The sequence below is a fragment of the Mya arenaria genome, chromosome 4 (assembly GCF_026914265.1).
Source record: "Mya arenaria isolate MELC-2E11 chromosome 4, ASM2691426v1".
Classification (NCBI taxonomy): Eukaryota; Metazoa; Mollusca; class Bivalvia; order Myida; family Myidae; genus Mya; species Mya arenaria.
In genome coordinates this window covers 72,143,230-72,149,450 of record NC_069125.1, presented here as the reverse complement: position 1 = coordinate 72,149,450, position 6,221 = coordinate 72,143,230, and positions in this window count along the sequence as shown.

Genomic DNA, 6,221 nt, shown 5'->3' with positions numbered 1-6,221 from the left:
CCGTTTTGTGTGTTCAGATATGCATTCAGTCTATCGCATATGTCGGTGTCGTAGCGCTTCTTCAATGGCTGCCATGGTTTCTACCCAGGTCTTGCGATCTGTATCGGCCTGGAGGTACTGAAATAAACTCCCGAATAGGTCGGCCGAAAATACACATGGCTGGTGACAATTTTGTATCCCTGTCAGGAGTGTTCTAGTATTGTAGCATAGCACGTTGAAATGCATCAGTGTTGAGATTGCCGCGAGGACTGGTATTAACAGTGATTAAACGTTTCACTGTTTAAACTCCCACTTCGGCACGACAGTTGATACGAGGGAAGTTACTGACTATGCGAGCCTATGGCGAAAGCCCCAGTCATGTGGGAATGCACGCGTGGTTACAGAGCTGAACTCTGGTCCACCATCGGATGCGAGTTCACCAGGAACTTCAAATGCAACGAATGTCCTTCTTAGGCAGTCTACCATGCCATTGGGACCGCTTGGTATACAGATAGATGGCATTGAGAGAAAACGCAGTCCACAAGAACCATAATCCAATAATGCATATTTTTTCGCCGGACGCTTTCTCCGCAATTGGCCAATTCAAGTGTCAGTCAACCACCACCAAGTAATTAAAACACCTTAAGTGAAAGTAATACATTGAACATACATGTACATTTAAATGGGTAATCTGGATTTGCCTAAATAAATGTTAAAAAAAATGCAAGAAAACATTGTGCTTAATAAGGGAGTTTGGGTAACTTTAACCTGAAAATGAAATATTCTTTAATTTTGCTTTTATTTTTCTAAATATTACTCTTATGTTATTGTACTAAAAAGTTCGTGCTCTGACTAAAAAGTTTGTGCTCTGAATACTTGATAACAATTCTTTCTAATCTTTCATTACTGTTTCGTGGAACCTTTCCTCACAATTTATTACATACTGACACTGAGACTTTTGAAGATTTTCCCAAGTCGAGGCTTATCGACACCATTCAAAACCGTTAACTCTACAACCACCACCACAACTCCACCACCACTACTACCACAATCACTACCACAACACCACCACCACTACTGTAATGTTCATGGAATCATGTAGTCCGGAGCCCGGAAAATAATCATTTCTGTTTAAGTGAATTTTATAGAGTACTTGATGTTCGCTTTATCGCTATGACTTCTTTATAATGATTTCGTGTATTTAATACTAATGTTATGGTTTTAGTATTCAATGTCTAAATTTAGCTAGTAAATGATTAATTAATACGAATAAGTTGTATTCTTAATAGTTTTCTACTTTTTCGTAAGTTTGATAAACTTGACACCCCTACTCTGTAACATTAGTTATATATAATGGTTTCGCCCATAGAGTTTGTTAAAATGGACCATTTCATTCTGGTCACGTGATGTTAGGGTATATAACAAGCGAAAGGCATAGAAATAGTTAGTTCTTGTCTCGACGCTGATGGGAGAACATCACGTTAATATATTGGGAAGCTTTAAAGTATCTTTTTGTACTGTTAAGGGCAGGTTCTGAACCACTGGAGGCTAGGAGAATTAAAGTGAAGCATTGCGCTGCAGCTTCTAGTTTCTAGGTTCGGACATCCGTGGGGTTTCGTTTTGGCTTCTTAGTAAGCCTGGATCATTGCGATACAGACGGAACAGGGTCAATGGTTTGATTCCCCGTAAAAGCAATACACTTAGGACTGCAGGTTTCGCTGATATATTGTGATTGGTTTATAAGCGTTTTGTTTGCTGATCCTGTAAGCTAAAGCATAGGAGTTTGCGCGTTCTTGGTTTTGGGATAATTGAACATTGATTCTTAAACCATAATAATTATTTCTCCAATCATTGGTTTTGTAAGCAATCATTGTTAATCACGTGTATATATTACTGATTTCATATTTAAATTTTGGGACAATGCCGTCCGAGTATAGGTTTGAAGTTTAATTTAAGGTGGCGTGTCCAAGCTAGCTAGGGAAGAAACGTTACACTACTACCAAAACCACTACCACAACACCACCACCACTACCACAAAAGCTACACAACTACCACAACCGGTACCGCTACTACTACTGTTGCCGCTTCTACTATTATTACTACTACTAAATCGCCCCTTCACATGGCATATTTGGCCCCCATATAGCGTAATTTTCCCTTGAATGGGCATGTGCAAACGGTCGAGCATCCACAGGTAATAACAGGAGATTCTGCGGACATTTTATCAGAATGTACTTTCAACCACGACATTACTGCAAGGTCAAAGCCATTGAGACACTTCTCAGGATCAAATAAGAGGTTGAAATCTGAACCTGCTGCACGTGAAAATAACAATTATAGGAGACAAATATGAGAAAGATTTCGTTCCCAAATGGTTGTCTGAAAGCAACAACCGCTTATACAAATATGAGGTCGGTTCGTCATACTGCTCGAGCAAAAGACCATTTCCACAACTAGTGATGTCGTCAGTAATTAAGGTACGGCTTTGCAGTAGCTCGAACGACGAACAAAGATCGATACATTCTAGTGAAGCAATTAATCTATTTTCCGCCAATTATATTTAAAACACCAATTAGCAAAAAGGCTTCCATTCCATCAGTGACTCAGTTTCTGGTCTTAGACTTACATGTAAGTTGAGGTTTGATATTGAGTAAATGAACCATGACCAGAAACTTGGAAGATATTCTCAATGACCATGCTGACCTGGAGCCGCTCATGTAATTGCCCCATTTAAGCTTTACCTGGTAATGCTTGTGTTTACTACTATGTATACCACCCAACTGTATGTGTTTAAAGTTAATAGTTTAATTATTTCCACCAGAAATTGATGATAATTAAACAATGAACACAAACTGCAAGAAAAGAAAGTGTGCAAACAAACACAAACTAGTCATTAAACATAATGCTGTCTACAGACAATGTTTTAGAAATAAAAATGAAAAATGATTTATTGTTACAAATTAACAGTAATTAAAATGTATGATCCAGCTAACAATACCATGATACACTGTTCAAAATCGTTCTGTCAGTAGTAGCTTATGTAAAAATAACATTTCTCCCAAAACAACATTCCGGAATAAATAGCATACACCTATCATGGATTCCCACATATCAGATATTGTCCACAGCATTCTCATACAATTATGTATGTACACAACTGTGGATTAAATCCGTTAGGATGCAAGCCTTGTGCAGACATATATAAAACGTGCTTATGGCTTTTAGCGAAAGCCTCGTCAATACGAACCTTTCAAAGAAAATTGGAATCCTGCCTTATTCCCAGATGATTTGCGTTATTTGACTGCTCGAGGAATATATCTCGATGTGAAATACCAACTTGAACATTTTGCTCTCGTTGAATTTAATAGCGTTCGATTTCCTACCGCACAGTACACGTAGTAGGAGCCAATCTCCTACGCAGTGATCTCCCCTGACACGCAGAATAGACCTCTGCCACCACGAACGAGTATATCTAGATTTTAGCTTAACATGTACATTGTATAAACAATCAATTAATTGGTTCTTCCTCTCTCATTTAAATTATTCAAAGAGAATGAAGTTGGAAATACAATAAAACTTTCAGAATCAAAGATAACTTATAAGCTTATCTATGTAATGATGGCTATCCATGGTCATTTGATTTGCGGGTTGGCATGGATTACAGTACTGTAAGGGAAGTAAAAAGTGGAATATATGCATGCGTTTCAATTCAATGGAGACATCTTCGAATGGGACCCAGTTCCTTTTACTGTTTATTACACATAATCTCCAATAGCGAGGGAAAGGGGCCGTTTTGTGTGTTCAGATATGCATTCAGTCTATCGCATATGTCGGTGTCGTAGCGCTTCTTCAATGGCTGCCATGGTTTCTACCCAGGTCTTGCGATCTGTATCGGCCTGGAGGTACTGAAATAAACTCCCGAATAGGTCGGCCGAAAATACACATGGCTGGTGACAATTTTGTATCCCTGTCAGGAGTGTTCTAGTATTGTAGCATAGCACGTTGAAATGCATCAGTGTTGAGATTGCCGCGAGGACTGGTATTAACAGTGATTAAACGTTTCACTGTTTAAACTCCCACTTCGGCACGACAGTTGATACGAGGGAAGTTACTGACTATGCGAGCCTATGGCGAAAGCCCCAGTCATGTGGGAATGCACGCGTGGTTACAGAGCTGAACTCTGGTCCACCATCGGATGCGAGTTCACCAGGAACTTCAAATGCAACGAATGTCCTTCTTAGGCAGTCTACCATGCCATTGGGACCGCTTGGTATACAGATAGATGGCATTGAGAGAAAACGCAGTCCACAAGAACCATAATCCAATAATGCATATTTTTTCGCCGGACGCTTTCTCCGCAATTGGCCAATTCAAGTGTCAGTCAACCACCACCAAGTAATTAAAACACCTTAAGTGAAAGTAATACATTGAACATACATGTACATTTAAATGGGTAATCTGGATTTGCCTAAATAAATGTTAAAAAAAATGCAAGAAAACATTGTGCTTAATAAGGGAGTTTGGGTAACTTTAACCTGAAAATGAAATATTCTTTAATTTTGCTTTTATTTTTCTAAATATTACTCTTATGTTATTGTACTAAAAAGTTCGTGCTCTGACTAAAAAGTTTGTGCTCTGAATACTTGATAACAATTCTTTCTAATCTTTCATTACTGTTTCGTGGAACCTTTCCTCACAATTTATTACATACTGACACTGAGACTTTTGAAGATTTTCCCAAGTCGAGGCTTATCGACACCATTCAAAACCGTTAACTCTACAACCACCACCACAACTCCACCACCACTACTACCACAATCACTACCACAACACCACCACCACTACTGTAATGTTCATGGAATCATGTAGTCCGGAGCCCGGAAAATAATCATTTCTGTTTAAGTGAATTTTATAGAGTACTTGATGTTCGCTTTATCGCTATGACTTCTTTATAATGATTTCGTGTATTTAATACTAATGTTATGGTTTTAGTATTCAATGTCTAAATTTAGCTAGTAAATGATTAATTAATACGAATAAGTTGTATTCTTAATAGTTTTCTACTTTTTCGTAAGTTTGATAAACTTGACACCCCTACTCTGTAACATTAGTTATATATAATGGTTTCGCCCATAGAGTTTGTTAAAATGGACCATTTCATTCTGGTCACGTGATGTTAGGGTATATAACAAGCGAAAGGCATAGAAATAGTTAGTTCTTGTCTCGACGCTGATGGGAGAACATCACGTTAATATATTGGGAAGCTTTAAAGTATCTTTTTGTACTGTTAAGGGCAGGTTCTGAACCACTGGAGGCTAGGAGAATTAAAGTGAAGCATTGCGCTGCAGCTTCTAGTTTCTAGGTTCGGACATCCGTGGGGTTTCGTTTTGGCTTCTTAGTAAGCCTGGATCATTGCGATACAGACGGAACAGGGTCAATGGTTTGATTCCCCGTAAAAGCAATACACTTAGGACTGCAGGTTTCGCTGATATATTGTGATTGGTTTATAAGCGTTTTGTTTGCTGATCCTGTAAGCTAAAGCATAGGAGTTTGCGCGTTCTTGGTTTTGGGATAATTGAACATTGATTCTTAAACCATAATAATTATTTCTCCAATCATTGGTTTTGTAAGCAATCATTGTTAATCACGTGTATATATTACTGATTTCATATTTAAATTTTGGGACAATGCCGTCCGAGTATAGGTTTGAAGTTTAATTTAAGGTGGCGTGTCCAAGCTAGCTAGGGAAGAAACGTTACACTACTACCAAAACCACTACCACAACACCACCACCACTACCACAAAAGCTACACAACTACCACAACCGGTACCGCTACTACTACTGTTGCCGCTTCTACTATTATTACTACTACTAAATCGCCCCTTCACATGGCATATTTGGCCCCCATATAGCGTAATTTTCCCTTGAATGGGCATGTGCAAACGGTCGAGCATCCACAGGTAAGACCAAAAAGGTGAAACGTCAATGCAGGGAAAAATGACCTGCACAAGCTCCGGAGAAAAAGGGACAACAAAATATTTGAGAATGTATCATTTCAGACTAAAATATCCCAAATGTTCTTGCGGGAGGACCCCTAAACACACTTGACCACATTAAAACCAATACACAGGTACCTTCGCCCCTCTATACATCAAATTTTAAATCCGCTTCAGTGGGGTCACTATCCATCACCATTAACGTGGATGTGTAACTCAGTAAACCTAAAGGTACCGTAAATGGA